At 37.7% G+C, this 19,585-nt stretch overlaps 1 long non-coding RNA gene across 1 annotated transcript; it reads left to right on the top strand.

Moving 5' to 3' along the window:
- Window positions 1-4,745: 4,745 nt before the first annotated feature.
- On the top strand, window positions 4,746-5,281 carry LOC121994035. The gene is made up of 3 exons (XR_006115552.1): window positions 4,746-4,965; window positions 5,040-5,147; window positions 5,245-5,281. It is a non-coding gene; the product is annotated as an uncharacterized LOC121994035 (long non-coding RNA).
- Window positions 5,282-19,585: the final 14,304 nt, after the last annotated feature.

Raw genomic sequence — 19,585 nt, 5'->3', positions numbered from 1 at the left:
CTAAAGAGCAAAGTTCCAAGATCTAAGCAACATCAAACATGAAGAACCTTAACCTAACATCATGTAGTGAGTTACAAACCATAAGAAATCATGTACAAGCATAGTTTACATCTTAACTTTCTCTAAACCTCTTTATCTTTTCATGGCCGAAACTTAAAAGAGTGTGCTTCTAAGTTTTTTTTCTATTTTTTTAAACACATGAAACAATAAAACTTTAACAACCATAGATAACCAAAAACTAATAGATGGCATGTTTCTAAATTTACTTATCATGGCCGAACCCTACAAGGTAACTTCCTAGGTTTTTCAAATCATTTTTAAGCATAGCAAACATGGGAGCTATTTGTACTGCAGGTGAGGGGGATACTTACTTCCTCTCACTTGATTTACTAGGAGAAGTTACCTTGCTTGTGAAGCTTTCCTATAGAGAAAATCCCTTTGGTTGGTTTTGGCAATGGTGAGGAGAGGGACTTGATTTCGGTGGAGAGAAGGAGGAGGAGGAAGAGGGAAGAAAAAATGAAGTTCTCTTTCCCTTTTTCCTATTTATTCTCCATGAAGGAAGAAGGCAAAAACCAACATCTCATTGAAAGAAGAAGAAGGAAACTTAAACTTTTCCTTCTTAGTGAAGAGAGCTTAGTGAAGAGAGCCTTCACTTTCCTTACCTTTAACTATCTTGTCCCTTTCCTTCCCAACAGCACGCCCCTGCTGGGGCTACTGGTTATGACATTCATGCATCTAACAAGAGGTCCAAGGTTCATACCTTGGGCATGCCTCTTTTTGGTTCTATTTTTCTTTTATTTTTGGAAATATTCATATAAGGCTTATTCTAATCATGCAACAATTCATATAAAATGACTAGGGATCCTATGGGTGTTACACTAGTTATTTTATTGATGGGGTTACTTATGCTACAAAAGAGTGTGATGGTATACGAGTTGTACAAAACTCCGGAGTCAGCTTAGTCGCAAAGACAATGCAAATTGCTAGTGCAAAGGATAAAAAATCTATTGTGTCAGATATGATTTTTTATGGAGTTATAGAAGAAATATGGGTAGTTGATTACACCAAATTTCAAATTCCAATGTTCAAATGTAATTGGGTGGAGAATAATAATGGTATTAAAGTTGATGATCTTGGTTTCACATTGGTAAACCTCAATAGAATTGGATTCAAATCTGACTCTTATATCTTGGCTAGTCAAGCAAAGCAAGTATTTTACATCGAAGATCCTGAAGATCCTTTATGGAGTGTTGTACTTGCAACTCCATGCAGAGAGTACTTTAAATACATAAATGGTACAGAGTTTGAAGAAACTGCAATCCACTATCAATGTTTTAGCAGAGGGTTACCACCAATGGATGTTGATGGAAAAGATGATAATGAACCACCATGCATTCGGGATGACTGTGATGGGAATTGGGTCGACAATATTTAACTGTTGAACTTTTTACTTTTCAAGATGAGTTTGTAAACAATTTAAATTGATATGTTATTTACCTTTGAAGAATGATATGTTGTGGACAATATTGATATGCAGTGAAAAACAAGTCTGGCAGTGGAAAACATCACTATGGCAACCAGTCCTAATTTCACAATAGCCTAGTTTTGTGAACAACACCACACAAAACATCTAGGAAGTTCTTTTCTTGTATCTGTTGTCTATTTACTTTTTTCTATGATTATTTTTATCATGTTGTTGTGATCAGCAGAAGGTGTGGACTCCATGGAAGCCTCTAGAAAGCATGCAAAAAAAAGGTAAGGGTAAGGAAAAAATTAAAACTCCAGCCCCTACAGAGAGTTGGGATGGTAACACAGAGTTGGATTCTACAAACACCCAAACAACAAGAATGTCTAGAGGTCGTACACACCTAGATAAGCTAGCTAAGCAAAGGATTCAAGGAGTTAGAAAGGATGTTGCATTCAATAAACTTGGACAGCCAATAGGAGAAGCAGCTATTGCAATGCAAAGTTATATTGGTGTGCTGGCTCGAGAAAAGGTTCAAATTAGTTACAAGACTTGGAAATATGTTCCAAGTGATGTTAAAAAACTGATCTAGGAATCAGTTAATGTAAGTAAATTAGCATGTTTTATCAATTATTATAATATATTTACTGTTTGTCTTAATTTTTTTAACATATTTCCATTTTTGTGATTTACAGTTGATGTACAATGTTGACCCAAAGTGGAAGAATGGTTGTTTGAAATCAGCAAACAATAAGTGGTGTCAATACAAAAGTATCTCATTAAGACGTTCATTTTAAGTAAGCTTGATAAACCCGAGGAGTTGGATGAGCCACCTATTGGCTATGGTATTACAAGAGATACTTGGAGGTCGTTTGTGATTAGTCACATGTCTGAAGACTTCATGGTAAGATTTGTAATTTAATCTTTTAAAACTAGTTTATTTATATTCAAGTTTAACAACACATGTATCCTCATGTATCCTCACTAACTAGAAACTAAGTGATCAACAAAAAGAAAGAATAAAACAACACATGTATCCTCATCGGCTTTCACATAAAGGATATGCACGATTTGTGGAAGAAATAGTAAGTATTTTTTTAGCATATTTTCTTATGAACCCTCCAATTTATTCACATAAAATTATTTGAATTTTCACTGTGCCAGTGGGATCACTGATTGTGTCTTGCTGTTTTCCCATATTCCCTACTATTTGGTGGCATTTCACTATCAATGTGGTTGCTGAGACGCAAGTTCTATGCAGTAGACGCAAGTTCTATGCAGGAGCAAACCACCTTTGGTACCGCATACTCAACTCCTGAGTCTGAAACTGAGTATGCGGGGGGCTGGCTTGCTGTTGCAAGTTGTTGGCAGTTAGTGATACATTTGGTACCCCATGCCTTAAAGCTTTTCCCTGATTTCTCATTTCATTTAATGATTGTGCCTCTGCGAGATGTGCTGTTTCAGTTGGCTCTAATCCTAATCACAATCATGATTGTTCTAGTGCTGCAATTTGATGGCCAATTCCTGTGAGTTTGTTTCATTTAATGACTAATTTTATTCATTTAACTGTTATTGGAATTTTCTTATTGTAGGCGACTGAATTATGTGATGATGACGACATTAATAGAGCTATTATGTGGAAGAAAGGACGAGTCACCAAAGAAGGTGGCTTTTAAGGAGAGGATTTGATAAAAAAAAATCCAACAGATTGTAAGCAAAATAATAATAAGTAAAAGTACCATTTTTATTGAACTGATAACTCTTTTAGTAATAATGCTTTTTAATGTGCCTTACAGGATGGTTACATTCAACAAAAGAGGGAGGGTAAGCTGATAATGGAAGGAACCAAAGAGGATATACTTACCAAAGCACTTGACACTGAAGAATATAATGGCTGTGTGAGGGGTATTGAAGGTCATATCACTCCAACAATATATTTCAATTATGGTAGAAGATGGAAGCATGCTGATGTAATCACTGAGCATAAAAGGGAGTTGATGGAGGCGAGGAAGAAAAATTTAGAACAAGATGCACGTATACAAAACCTTGAAGTAATGGTGTATAAAAAGGGTACCATGTGCGATAATTCGATTGATGACAAAGGCAGTTGCTCAGTAAAGTTGCAACCCATGATTGAAGATGACATGAAGAACTATGATGATGACCTACAAATTTTGTGTCAAGCTGATGTTTTGCAGGTATAACACTAGTTGCATTAATTGTGACCTGCAACTTTTACATTTTAGGGAAAACCAGTTGCATTGACATTGGAATCTAGCACAAATATTATTGCACATGGTACAATTGTTTGTGGCAATGAATATGATAAAATGCTTCATAGTGTTCCATTTCCCAATAATTGCATGCGAGTCTCCATTGATGAAGCAGTAGAAAAATCAAAACCTTTGTCATATCCAATTCCAAGTGAATTTGAAGTAATTGGTGATGCTGTAGGAACTCATGTGGCTTGGCCAAAACAATTGATAGTGAACCAAGATGAGGTATTTGTTAGATTTTATTTCAAATTAAATTGTCACTTGTTTTATTAATCATCCTATCTAATTGTCATGATTTGAAATTATTAGAAGCCTCGAAGGAAGAAGCTTGAACAACCAAAAAAGAAACATACTTTGTCAACAAGTGCCCCAAGAGCATTACATATATTATATTGTTATAGTAAGAGTGCTTTAGATGATGGCAATATATCAGTGAGTTTTGATTATGACGTGTTTGATGATGATTATGAACTTGTTCTACACTTTGAGGACATCATTCCTTTGTATCATTTGGAGCCCCTTTCAGGCAATTGTGTAGTTGGCTACATATGGTAAGTGTTTAGATTTAGCAATTTAAATATAATTTTAACATGTTTACTGTAATCTATGATAATCATCCATTTTATGAATAACTTTCATTTTTCAATCTACCTCTTCGTTTTATTATGTTTGCAATGGCAGGCATCTTTATAAAAAACTGTTGAAAGATAACAAAAAAGAGAAATTCAGATTTGTGAATCCACATAAAATCCCATATATGGCAACCAGTGCACATGATAAAAAAGGTAAGCTTGAAAGGCTAAACCAAAGGGCAAGTCATTTGGCAGGCAGGCTAAGTGGTGCATCTGTAGATCAACTTGTATTGGTGCCATGTAATATCGGGTAAGTAAGAATTAAAACATCACTTTCAATTGTTGTTTTTTGATAATTTATTGAATTATATGCACTAATTATGTGTTTGTTGAATAGTTTCCATTGGATTCTCACTGTTATTGGCCCTTATAATGAAGTTATTTATTTGTTGGATTCTCTAAGGCACCGCATTCATGATGAGGATTGGAAATATATAGTGGAAATGTAGTTCATATTTCTTTTTTATTAAGCATTTATGTTAATACAAAACTCATATATAAAAGAATCATTAACGTATGAAGGGCCTTAAGATTGTTTAATTCAAACAAGGGAAGGAAAGGTAGAAAAAAGGCTATGTGGGTAATAGTAAAGGTATATGTAATTACATTTAACATATATTTTAATGTGTATGTTTATCATTAATAATATGTCTCTAATTTCCATAGGCTCCTCGACAACAAGATGCCAAACAATGTGGTTACTATGTGATGCGATTTATGAGACAAATTGTTGAAGAAGTTGAAATTATCGAAAGAGATTCACTACGATCTATAGTAAGGTTTACTTGCTTATGTCTCAAATTATTTGAAATACACTATTTAAAATATGCAAAGTCAATGTTGATTTTTTTTTCCTTATTAATGTTCACAGTTCACACAAGCAGAGTATTCTCAAGAAGAAATTGATGAGGTGTGATCAGAGTTGGCAGAATGTATACAAGATCATATTTATGAATAGGTGCATTCAAGTTTATGTAAGTTCATTACCTTGTTTTAGCTAAGGTTTATGTAATTAAGTTCATTATCTTTAGCAAGAAGCAACATTTTGCTTCTTTAGAATCCATTTTCAGCTATGAGATGCAATCTACCCTTGTTTGTTATTCTCAGTTTAATCTGTGATAAAGAGTCTTCTTGGTCATTAACTGAATTATATAAACTGAATGCATTTTAGAATGGAGAAATACTGAGATGTGCTCCCTGAGCTTCTAATTTTGACAATTGTTTACTAAATTTTTTATATCAGTTGTAGCCATATGATAGTCCACTTGCTCAATTCTTTTGTTATTTCAATAACCTGGAGAGTTTAGATGAATCATATTGTCACGTCAACAATAATAATATGGTATACATGAAGGGATATAATGCATATGTTCTTAGCTACGATATATATGTCTATTCTATATCGTGGCAGTATTAAAAATGTAAACACTTCATTCTGTTAAATTATGGAGAATCTAGTAAGTGGACTAATTGATGGTTTGATCGTTACAAATGAAATCATTTGTGCACACAATTTGGGAAATAAAAAGTCTGCTCTATATATGTTTGTTTGCATAAGTACCAGAAATATGAATTTCGGGCTATATTGTGTTTCTACCCTTCATTTTGGCTTTTCTAATGACTCCATACAAATAAATTAGAAAGGAATGTAAACTGCACAAACCTCAACTGATGTCTCATAAGAAGTTCTTATAGAACTTCATTGGTTGTAGGCGTAGAAGCTTACTATAGATCTGTATTATTGAACTTCAAGATATTTGCTTGTATTACAAGATATATATTTCATGTAAATATGAAATAAAAAACACAGATGCAACATAAGACAAAAACTGAGAAATGGATGTTATACTGAGTACTACAAACCACAGTTTATCATATTATAGTTGATTCTCTAGCAAGGTTTCACATTTTGAACTCGTTTATTTTGATTTGAAATGTCTACAACTTTTACTAATGTTTGATGGTAAAATTTGGTGTTTGGTTCTTTATGCAACTTTTTATTGTTTGCTATGAAGTCACCATAGCAATGTTGTAACCTTCACAACTCTAATGTTGATCAATACCAGTGGGTATTCTCTGAGTACCTCCATTTATGTTCAAAAGTTTCTTATATGGGTTGTTCACCTTTTTGGTACCTCCATTTAGCCTTGTGTAGCGAAATCACTCGTTCCCTTTGAACATAATTGAAGAAAATTTCATGAACGATGGTTGCTAGTCTTTTTTAATCCTCTCATGATTTTCCCAAAAAAACAGCAAGGCAAGTCAAGTCAGTTGATGGTTGCTGATTATGAAAACTCAAGGCAGCTTCAGTTATTAGATATTGTAGAGTATCAGATGTAGAAATCAGAATTTAAAAAAAAAGGGGGTTCTTTCATACTCCTTGGAATGGTGTTCGAGAATTTGTATGTACCATTGAAGGTCTTCCCTCCAATTTGCTGCTATAAATGGTCTCATCAGTCCCTATTTCACTGGTTGTTGAAAACATCTGTTGCTTCATAATTTGCCAGGACAGTAATCTGATTTCTGAAACTACACATCTGAACTACAGTGCAAAAATTGAGAAACCTACTATTCTCCATACTAATCTGTAATGACTCCGCCATTGTCCCTGTTTTCTCAGCCTTATTAAACACGTATGCATTAGATAGTCCCTCTCCTTCATGCTGCCCAACCATTAATGGCTTGATACTCTGCTGCTGCAAATGAGAGCTTATAGGCTTCCATTTTCCAGCACTTGTTGCATCTGTGTTATGGCTTGTAGGTACTGATTTGTTGAACCACTTGAGATACACATCAAGTTTAGAAGATCTTAAAAGTGCAGATGTCATAATTGAAGCCATTGTGGAATCTGAAGCAAAAAAAAAGTAGTTATTTTCAGAACTTGATAGGATTTCAAAAGTTTATGCAATTTTACATCTAATACTAGTTCTCCAATGATTGTTCATCTAATATTGGTTGTGAGTATTCATTCATTCGTCTCCAATGATTGTTTTGTTTCTTTTGAGAGCCATCAGTAATGCTCATGTATGGACTTGAAACATATTATTGCTACTTTTGTAGGTGGATACAGGACAGTCGAGATCAGTACACTAAGGAGCGTCTGGATTCAGTAATTGATTAGTATACTAAGCGTCTGGATTTAGTAACTACTGTACTGTTTTGAGTAAGCAGATTGTTGGCTACTTCTTCAGTATTCAGTATTCAGTAGCTACTTCTTAGAAGTAAACAGATTGTTGGCTAAACATATTGTAGCTATTCAAAACAGATTTTTTATGCTCTTTTGTTTTATATGTGAATATCACTATCTACTTTGAAACAGAATTAGTGTTAATTTTGATATTTACTAGCTTCTCATGTAATTAAATACTAATATTACTTCAACGTCATATTTCTATTATTTTGGTATGAGTTTGAAATCATTAGCTGAGTTGATTATATGTAAAATTCGAATCTAGACATGGTAAAAGAAAAATAATAGTTTAGTAAATATAAAAATAATGATTTTTAAATAATTTTTTTTATTTTTTTCTTTAAAAGGACAACGCTTTTAAAGCGTTACAAAAAGTGTTGTCTTTGTAAAAAAACAACAACGCTTTTAAAGCATTATAATAGTGTTGTCTTTGCAAAATATGACTACGCTTTTAAAGAGTTGCAAAAGCGTTGTCTTTTCTACCAAAAACAACGCTTTAAAAGCGTTGCAAAACGTTGCCTTTGCATAAACCGACAACACTTTTAAAGCGTTGCAAAAGCGTTATCTTTGCTACAAACGACAACGCTTTAAAAGCGTTGTCGTTGAGCAGACTTTTAACAACAGTGCCTTTAACAACGCTTTTTCAGGCACAAAGACAACGCTTTAAAAACGTTGTCTATTAGCTTTTTTCTTGTAGTGACAGTTTTCGTTCTTGCTTGAGAACTATTCTCAAGTTTCTGTACCAGTCCAGGAAGTTAGCTCCATTGAGCTTGTTCTTATCAAGGACAGATTGCAGAGAGAGAGTGTTCGATGTATTTGACGACATGGTAATCTACAACAACATAATGCAGAACTTAGTATCATATATCGATCATTTAATTAAGTCTTTAATTAAATGATTCTCCCACAGAATTATAAAAGCTTGGTAGGAGCGAGTCATGGTTGTGGTTTTACCCACACTACTAGCTCCAAATCCAATCTCAATGACATTCATGTGGGACAAGATCAATATTATACCTCATCTTAAGTTAGCTTTGGCTAATCGTCCAAGACTCATATAATGTAGGTAGGCATCATATACCAATTGCATCAAATGCAACTCTTATATAACTAGATGAACAATACTATTTGTTTATTTGCCTATCTTATGAAATTCATATTATAGCTCATCTTGAGTTAGCTTTGGCTAATCGCCCAAGATTAGTACAATTTGAATTTCATCTTATGGGATATACCTCTAAGCTCTCAATCTAAATGAGACAACTTAGTTAAGTCGCACCCAAGTTTAATAGTCGGACATCACAATTGTCCTATTGTCACGCCCCCAGAGGAGTCCCTGCCCGAAGAAATTTCGACAACATCTCTCCTGTACGGGTGACAATCTGAAATATTACTAAATACAAAATATACATCAGCCACACTCGGCTGGAATATATACACAATAGAAATAATATAACCACGCAATTAATATGCACAGCCTACCCGGCTGGACATTAATGAATAAAAACAACCACACAGTTAACAACAGCCCACACGGCTGGAAACATGCACAGCGGAAGACACAAAATAATACGAACGTAAAATCAACAACGGCACTAACAAAAATACCTACAACTACCAGACTCGACTCTAAAAAAAACACATCAACTTGTTCAAAACCAAAATACGCAAAACTAATATACATCCAAACAATGACAAGAACCAAAAGAAACTATCCTCGAGTGTGACGTGGGACCGGCAGCCGAGACTCTCCAAGCATCCATGACTCATCTACCTGCTACCTGGCGAAAGGAAACCATTTTGTGGGGTGGTGAGTATTGGAACTCAGCGGGTAATGAAAGAGATAGTGCATGAACATAACATGTAAGTAGAGAGTGTCAACAGTATACATCCTCATAAGAAGAATGGCAGATACTATAATAGAACCAAAATAAATGTTCATACCTGAAACCATATCCTAGGCTAGATATAGAAAGTCAGAAATGGTACTAATTTGCTACAGTACTGCTCATAACTACAGAGGTAATGTGTAAGGTATATAAACATTTCCAATTAATAAACCAAGGTTTAACCACCTACAACGTGAGCATATCTCAACATAAGACAGCATATCAGCATAAGTGAACAACAGCAAGAAGCAACGACAGCATAAATATACCACAGCAGCATAAGTAAGCAATAACAGCATAAGTAAACAGAAATAGCCAAAGTAGGCATAATAATAGCGTATGCACGGATGGTCACCCCGCCCACCTCTCTGCACCATGACCCCTGTATGGTCGAGAGGCCGGATCAATGATAATTGTACCACCCAAAGGCCGCCACTCCCGTGAGTGACCAGATAGACAGGTGTTGAGTAGCTAACTAGCTACACAGAGGAGGGGGTCCCTGCTGCTCGCAACTCCAACTACCACTATCCACGCGTGGCCGAGTGCGGCACGACAGGACAAGTGGCATCAACTCCAGCTACCACTCTCTCGAGTGACCGAGGATGCGGCATGCATGCAATGACATGATGCGAACAATGCAACAGTCATCATATATATAAGCAGAAACAGGTATGCTACATGAAGCCAACATGCTCAATATCGTACATAAATAAGCAACAGTCAAAGCATACAAACATGGTATCTAGTATCTGCTACTAATCATGGACAACAACAAGAGACTGTATAGATATGGAACGAATTTCTCAAAGATTGCGTGGAAGTATCAAGCGCAGGAAAGTAAGAGTGGAGTCAAGGTAAACAGTCCTTATCCAAAATAATTCATGCACTAAGGTCAAAGTACTAAAAGAAAACAAAGCAAGAAGTACCCGCCTTTAAATGTAGATCGTGTCAACCGTCTTCAATCAATGTCCTGCAAATCATGTGATGTACAATTTAGCTAATTTCATAAACGACACTAGCTAAACCGAAACCCAACTTAATTAGGGAAAAGCCCTAATCCAACTATGAACCTCAATTCACCCAAATCTATCCAGAGATCAAGGCTATCTTCCAAAACCAAAACAATATTGAGGTTGATTCAAAATATACAAATCCGTCTAGGAGATTTAGCTAACATGAAAAGAAACAACGACCACCTCGGATCCGATTCAAAATCCACCAAAATATGTCACGGAAATATAAAGCCAACACAAGTTAACAAAGCTCAAGGAATAGCCCATCCAAACCCCTCAAACCTATCCAGAACTCCTATTAATAAAAGGAAACAAGCTTGACCTCGAAAATCAAATCCCATCCCACCAATCTGCACTAAAGGTCCAGAGTCATCATGAAGGAGCAAACCTCATAGAAATCAACTTACAACCTCTCAAATCTATACCAGAAAATCCAGCCAACACAAAGGAAACAACATCGAAATTGAATCGAAACTTCCCAAAGCTGATACAAGGTACGACAACAAGAGGGGAAGTCAAGCAACATTTCAATCGAGTCTCAGCCATCATATTCTGTTCCAAAATTTCTATATCTATTGCAAGGAGCATATGCACAACAAAATCCATACCACACCTCTGCCCAAACAAAAATCTGAACCCAACATACCTAGAACTCTATCTGTATCTACCGAGGAAGAAACTTACTAGATAGCTTTTGTTGCGGTCGGAGGTGGAAGAGATCCGGCGGCCGGAGGTGGAAGAGATCCAGCTGTCGGCGCTAGGACAGGGAGAAGCCAACCGACGCTAGGGCAGAGATTTGGCAGCCGACGTGGGGCAGCGATCAAGGGCAGAGGAAGAGGTCGGTTGTTGGCGCTAGGGCTGGAACGGCGGCGCTGTGGTGCCCATGTGAGGAGGATTGCAGGCGACTATGGCTCGAGAGGAAGAAGAGGCCGGCAGCTCTGGTTACGGGAACACATGAGAGGGAGAGGGAAGAAGGAGATCGGCAGGTCGGTGTCGAGAGCAAGAGAGGAAGGTAGGGGAAGAAGATGAGTTTGGCGCCGTGAGGGGAGGGGAAACTAGGGCACGGGCAAGGGGTTTGGCGCCGAGAGCTTAGGGGAGAAGATATTTATATTTAGAACTTAGGATTCGGTAAATCAAAACCTAAGTTTATTCCTCAATCAACTCCCATATTTGGATATTCCAAATAGGTTTTTCTCAAGCCCACAAGTGCATCCCCTCTAAATATGTCGTAAAGACTCCAATTAAATCCCAGAAAAATTCTAAAAATTCCTAAAAATTCCGATAAGATTATTTGTTAAATAATCTTATTTTTAATTATTATTTTGTTGCCGTATTTTATATTCTCCCCCACAAATAAAAATTTGGTCTCCAAATTTACTGCTCAACTCAGGGAATCCTCATCCGAGGGTAACAACCAAATAACACACCCATATACTAGTCCAACATAATATCATGATCAAATCCTTAACCGAAACGGACGCTTCTGTGGGTTATGAGTCCACCCTGCTTCCGCTACTCCTCCACTACTATCTAGCCAACCGTGAGTAATTTAATTACATCTGAAATCTATAATGCACACTACCAACAAAACCTCTAACATCCGTATAGTGCGCTTAGATTGTCCATCTGTATAGGGTTGGAAACTCCTACTACAACTAAACTCTATACTAATGATCTACCCTATTCAAGCCTATGTTGGATACCAACAATTAATTCAACACCAACACTCCCAATGGATACTTGACACCTTGATTAATCACTTGTTAAAATTTCTAAAAACAGTTTGCAGTAAGATCAAAATCCGTCTTGAATACTCATACACAGTCCAAACATTTTTCTTGCGATATGTTTTCTGACCACTTTCTTTCTCTGGTTGTTTCCTACCTTTGTAAAAAGAAAGCCTCAAAATTCAATTGTAGCAAAAGCATACACTCAAATATAATAATGCTAACTATATGAATGCTTCCTGACAACCAAGATTGCTTTGAGGTAGTCCTTTACACATTCATGCATAAATTATCAAATGCAAAGGTGTAACTTAAAGTGTTTGATGGATCTAACTAATAATTGACACAACACAAGTCATACATGGTATAACCAACTAACCAAGTATTAAATATGTATGATAACGGTATACAAACATACCTCCTATAGCTTGGAGAAATCCTGCCTCCGCCTGGTCCCACAACTCGAGAGTCACATCGAGGGATCAACTTACAAAGGAAAAACAAAATAATCGAAACACCAAAAATCATGAATTGAAACAGGATCGAAACTTCTCTGATACCATAAAATTGTCACGCCCCTAAAGGAGTCCCTACCAGAAGAAATTTCGACAATATCTCCCCTGTACGGGTGACAATCTGAAACATTACTACATACAAAATATACATCAGCCACACTCGGTTGGAATATATACACAATAGAAATAATATAACCACACAATTAATATACACTCCCTTGTACGCGTGGCCGAGTGCGGCACGACAGGACAAGTGGCATCAACTCCAGCTACCACTCTCTCGAGTGACCGAGGATGCGGCATGTATGCAATGACATGATGCGAACAATGCAACAGTCATCATATATATAAGCAGAAACAGGTATGTTACATGAAGCCAGCATGCTCAATATCATACATAAATAAGCAACAGTCAAAGCCTACAAACATGGTATCTAGTATCTGCTACTGATCATGGACAACAACAAGAGACTGTATAGATATGGAACGAATTTCTCAAAGATTGCGTGGAAGTATCAAGCGCAGGAAAGTAAGAGTGGAGTCAAGGTAAACAGTCCTTATCCAAAATAATTCATGCACTAAGGTCAAAGTACTAAAAGAAAACAAAGCAAGAAGTACCCGCCTTTAAATGTAGATCGTGTCAACCGTCTTCAATCAACGTCCTGCAAATCATGTGATGTACAATTTAGCTAATTTCATAAACGACACTAGCTAAACCGAAACCCAACTTAATTAGGGAAAAGCCCTAATCCAACTATGAACCTCAATTCACCCAAATCTATCCAGAGATCAAGGCTATCTTCCAAAACCAAAACAATATTGAGGTTGATTCAAAATATACAAATCCGTCTAGGAGATTTAGCTAACATGAAAAGAAACAACAACCACCTCGGATCCGATTCAAAATCCACCAAAATATGTCACGGAAATATAAAGCCAACACAAGTTAACAAAGCTCAAGGAATAGCCCATCCAAACCCCTCAAACCTGTCCAGAACTCCCATTAATAAAAGGAAACAAGCTTGACCTCGAAAATCAAATCCCATCCCACCAATCTGCACTAAAGGTCCAGAGTCATCATGAAGGAGCAAACCTCATAGAAATCAACTTACAACCTCTCAAATCTATACCAGAAAATCCAGCCAACACAAAGGAAACAACATCGAAATTGAATCGAAACTTCCCAAAGCTGATACAAGGTACGACAACAAGAGGGGAAGTCAAGCAACATTTCAATCGAGTCTCAGCCATCATATTCTGTTCCAAAATTTCTATAGCTATCGCAAGGAGCATATGCACAACAAAATCCATACCACACCTCTGCCCAAACAAAAATCTGAACCCAACATACCTAGAACTCTATCTGTATCTACCGAGGAAGAAACTTACTGGATAGCTTTTGTTGCGGTCGGAGGTGGAAGAGATCCGGCGGCCGGAGGTGGAAGAGATCCAGCTGCCGGCGCTAGGACAGGGAGAAGCCAACCGGCGCTAGGGCAGAGATTTGGCAGCCGACGTGGGGCAGCGATCAAGGGAAGAGGAAAGGGTCGGTTGTTGGCGCTAGGGCTGGAACGGCGGCGCTGTGGTGCCCGCGTGAGGAGGATTGCAGGCGACTATGGCTCGAGAGGAAGAAGAGGCCGGCAGCACTGGTTGCGGGAACACGTGAGAGGGAGAGGGAAGAAGGAGATAGGCAGGTCGGTGTCGAGAGCAAGAGAGGAAGGTAGGGGAAGAAGATGAGTTCGGCACCGTGAGGGGAGGGGAAACTAGGGCACGGGCAAGGGGTTTGGCGCCGAGAGCTTAGGGGAGAAGATATTTATATTTAGAACTTAGGATTTGATAAATCAAAATCTAAGTTTATTCCTCAATCAACTCTCATATTTGGGTATTCCAAATAGGCTTTTCTCAAGCCCACAAGTGCATCCCCTCTAAATATGTCGTAAAGACTCCAATTAAATCTCAGAAAATTTCTAAAAATTCCTAAAAATTCCGATAAGATTATTTTTCAAATAATCTTATTTTTAATTATTATTTTGTTGCCGTATTTTACACCTATCGCACTCTAGCAAGATAAATTGAGTCACTTTGCTTTGGAAAAACCTGACTACAATTTATCGAGCTAGAAGTGAGTACTAAACTTTGGTAGACACATATTAAAAAGACCTAATTATATTTAAACTAGACATGTATCGACTACAATCAAAGCACACAACACATATATGCATAAATTAAAAAATGACATGGTTATGACCCCCATAACCAACGATCTTCTCAAGCCAATGAGAAGAGAGATAAGTTAACCTAGGTCAAAGCAGCTTCTCCAAGCGCTTCCTTGGTCGTCATGTGTTGTTGTCCTTCCTTCCTTTTCACTTGTCGTCCAGTAGACTAACTCCTTTCTAATTTATACATTACAAATCTAAAGAAACTCAAGTTACATTCGAGTGTAGTCTAAAATTACAACAAGAATAAAAGGATGAAGGTACGACACTCATGCCATATTATGAATTACAACATCACACACAATCACATAGGGGTTCAAGGGCATAGCCATGCACCATGTCATTTATATTCACAATATACTTATGACATAAATCTACTATGATATGAACAATAAATTATGAGCCACAACGCCACGGTGGTCCCGCTAGCCGGTTAGCGAGCGAGGTCAAGGGGTGGCACCCCTTACGGGGTTTAGGGGACATTACTCCCGAAGCAAAAAATATTTTACATACTCATTTATGAGTTGTTGCCATATCCGAGCCCCTACTACCCTCAAAAATCAACTAGGTTTTGTTCCGAACAAAACACCCTTGGCCGAGACCTTGCTAGTCACATACCAACTATGTTTGGTTCTGAACAAAACACTAATTTTTGACTAAAACTCATAATTTGCAGATCATAGTATACCTATCATGCATTTCTATATCACAAATAAAAATTCTAACAACTTAGTATATCCCTTCGCAAGTTGCTCTGATACCACTGTAAGGAACTAGAGCGCTAAACACACTTATGCGCAACGAAAATCATCTAGTTCCTCCAGGAGATCCATGCAAACGGAAAGAAAATATACTAAGATTTGAATAACAACATGATAGTATACCTTTGATGCGTGCTCACAGATTCCATACAGTTTGGATCTCAGCACGATCACACGTTCGCGCCTCTACGAATCCACATAAATAAGTATCTCTGTTTGTCTCACAAACTTATAAAAATAGAGAAGAGAATTACCTAAGGTTGTGCTAGCAACCAAGCAAGGTAATTTTGACCAAGAGGACTAGAGAAGAAGAAGGAGAATGAAGAAGTTCCTCAAAAATGAGAGAAAAATTGCTTAAGTATTTTCATCCAATGAAAACACTTAATGAGCATTCGCTCTCCATTAAGGACCACACTTGAAACTCTTCATTTTTTAATTCAATTTCAAAAATTGAATGACTCATTAAATTTTGAAAATTCAATGAATTAATCTCCATTAATCCTCACTTGAGTCTAAATCAAATCTAATGCACTTGAGTCTAACTCAAGTCTAATTCACTTGAGTATAACTCATGTCTAATTCAATCGAATCTTACTCAATTAATCTCATGCAATTTCAAATTCAACGGATCACTATTTCGTTAATTTGAATTGACTCCTTGAGTCTAATTTGAATTGAACTTAATCCAATAATTAGATCCAATTGAATCTAACTCAATAAGTCCAATTCGGATTAGACTTAATCCAATGATTAATTATATGAACCCATCTCCAAATCTACTTGTTCTTTGTGTGTGATCCAATAGGTTCTCATAACGTTAACAAGACATCATTGATACCCAAGTGACGAGAAAGTCGAGATCCAACCTAACCTGTCTGTGGCTATTATCTTGTATGACTTGGTCCCTCTATCCTTGATATCAAGATTGATCAATGAGGCATAGACCGTGTTATCCTCTTTTCAACCTTTGTATTTCTTGATCTCTAAGTAGACACACTCAATCAAATAAACTCAATATCTCATATTGACTCATTTGAGCATGACAATGCTTTCTTATGTCCTACTAATCAAGGGCTCATAGATATCGTTCCCGTCATATGGAAGGGATAGATCTCATCTACATCACTCATATCCCTCTGCATAATTCATTGCATACCCAGTGATCAACTTTATTGTCCACCTTGTTACAGGTGACGTTTGCCGATACCAATGTGCACAACTCCTTATGTAGGGAATCGTAGTGACTTCAAGTTTAAAGACTATTCATACCAATAGTCACATGAGAATATTTATGACACTCATATAACGATCTATGAAATATTCTCATGGTGGGTCATTCAGTACATATTCTCTAATATATACCCATGTATCAACCTGGTATCTCATATCCATGACTTATGAGATTAAGTCATTCGTTGACCTAAATGCTAGTCTCAACGTATATTAATGCTTGACTAGGAATAGTTAAGAGTAGTATTCTATGGATATCTACAATATCTCACTATCAATTCAACTAATTGATATGCTATAGATAAGAACCTACTACCCAAGGACATTATTATACTTATTCAATCAACACTAATCTGAAATAAATATAATAACCAACTTTACCTTTTATTAATAATGAAATATAATACAAAATAAGTCCTTTAAAATCATCTCATAATTGGTACTAGGACTAATACTAACACCTCAAGGGCGGGGCTGATTTGTGGATTCTGGTTAGCAGGTTCCCACTTTCGTTTCTAATATAGGAGCTACTCTCCCGAGTCGCCGGAAGAGAGGGACTCGGGCACCATTAATGGGTGAGGTGGAGGTAGATCAGTAGTGGTGACTACCAATTAAATGAGTGACCGGATGAAGGTCCATCCATGGTCATGATGGGTCTCAATGAAAAGAGAGAGAGATGGAGGAGTTACTAGTGATAGATTGTGAGAAGCCGAACAAGTTGAAGGAGGAGAAGAGAAATAAGGTTGAAGAAGATGGAAGTGTCAATTGAGTCAACCCTTCTTTCTATGAAACCCTAATAATGCCTCACCTCTTTGACTCAGATTGCCTGATGCAAAACAGGAAAAGTGGTATACTCAGCTCCACCGTCAAATCTAACGTCGAGATCCGTGTGATCTTATTAATCATCTCGGCCATCACATCGGTTGGATCTTCATGATGGCCTAGGTAATTGTTGTGATCGAAGCATGTGGACATTTATGGCAAGGTGTGTCGTCCTAATCACGTGGACAACTCAGCTTCACCATCTAATCAATCAGGTCACTCATATAAGTCGTTGGATCTTGCGGCGAGATTCATGTGATCTTATCTTTCCTTTTATCTGAATCTTTGACGTCTCCTCAGTAGCTATCATAGTCAAAGCATGCCAACATTAATTACCAAGCTTGGCGGCATTAATGATCCAACTGGGCATCCTAAGGGGGGACTTGCCATGCAATCTTGCGCATTGCGCACTTTACTAATTTTTTATCTCAGCAAGTTAAAATTGTTGAAATGGTGATCCGACTCAACCACCTGATCCCGACTCTTAGCATAACAACATTGTCCAATCAGTTAGACTCTCACCTCCTTCGACTAGACTTAGTGAGGAGACTTGTAATACGGTAGAGATAGTTTGGCTCCGCGTGGCACAGGGAAGCCAAAAGTCAAGATGAGTTGTAAGTCAGAGGTCATACAAAGCTTAACCCAGTCAAACCGAGACTTGAACCCCCGAGTCACATTCAAATGGGATTAGCTTTATGTCCTATATGGATTTTACTCCGGGCCCCATTATACCCGGGTCCCTAACTCCCGACTCAAGGTCTAATGCTACTGAGTGCCCAACTCCCAACTCAAGAACCCATGATACTTAGCACCTGACTCCCAACTCCTAGACCCACACTACCACCCGACTCCCGATTCCGAGACCCTTATCAATCAGTACTTGTGCATGGAAGATGTGGCCAACAGAGAACATGGAAAACATGGGTAGGTGGAGCATCCGAACGTGGGATAAGTGGCAAATGTGGGTTTCGTTTTCCTTATGAGGGTGGAGGTATAAAGGAGGGTATGCTCCCGCGAGCGTAGGTATGTGCACATAATTCAGATCACTCCTTTTCTACTTCATCATACTTTCTTTTTCTCAATCTATCAGATCACTGGAGTTAACTTGAGTATCAGAGTGGCTGCGCTAAGGTTCACCTTGGCCTCCATTCTAACTCTCTTTAAATGTTGTAGAGATACGCGTAGAAGACCTCTGGCTCGTCATCAATCTTCACATTGGTGGTTCTTTCATCCTTAATCTCGAATCGAATCCATTGTAATTCATAATTGTTAGGCTTCCCAATATTTATAGTTTTCTTTTTATGGCAAAGGGCCTCCAACACTTTTCTAAGAGTGTGTTTGGTTGGGGGTTATAGTTGATTTATCATCCAAGCTTATTAACAAAAAATCTTGTTTGATTTAGATAGTGAGTCATTTCTAAGTAATCATCCCTGACCGATAGCATCAGCATACATCATCAATTAGGGAATACAACCTATAATCACATTACCTCCAATTTTGGAGGTTTTTCTAATTCTGGAATTATCTAGAATCCAACAGCAATGTCTGATGGGCGGAGTGGCTGGTGGTGAGCGGTGGGTAAGGTGGTGGACGGAGGTGGCAGGCGGGGGGCGGTGTTCGGTGACTGGCTGGCGCGTTCAACAGGCGGAGTTCAACGTTTGGCGTTTGACATTTGGTGTTCAGTGGACGACAGATGGAGGGGCAGGCAGCGAATAGAGGTGCCTGGCGAGGGGCGCATACAGTGTGACTGGCGTTCGGCCAGAGGTGGTAGCTGGTGAGCGGCAACGACGAGTAGTGGGCGCAGTTGTCATGTGTGCGTGAGAGATGACGAATTGCATTGTTTATAAATTTA

Source organism: Zingiber officinale, chromosome 6A (assembly GCF_018446385.1).
Source record: "Zingiber officinale cultivar Zhangliang chromosome 6A, Zo_v1.1, whole genome shotgun sequence".
NCBI lineage: Eukaryota > Viridiplantae > Streptophyta > Magnoliopsida > Zingiberales > Zingiberaceae > Zingiber > Zingiber officinale.
Note: the sequence above shows the minus strand (reverse complement) of the source record. Positions and strands in the feature narration are given on the sequence as shown.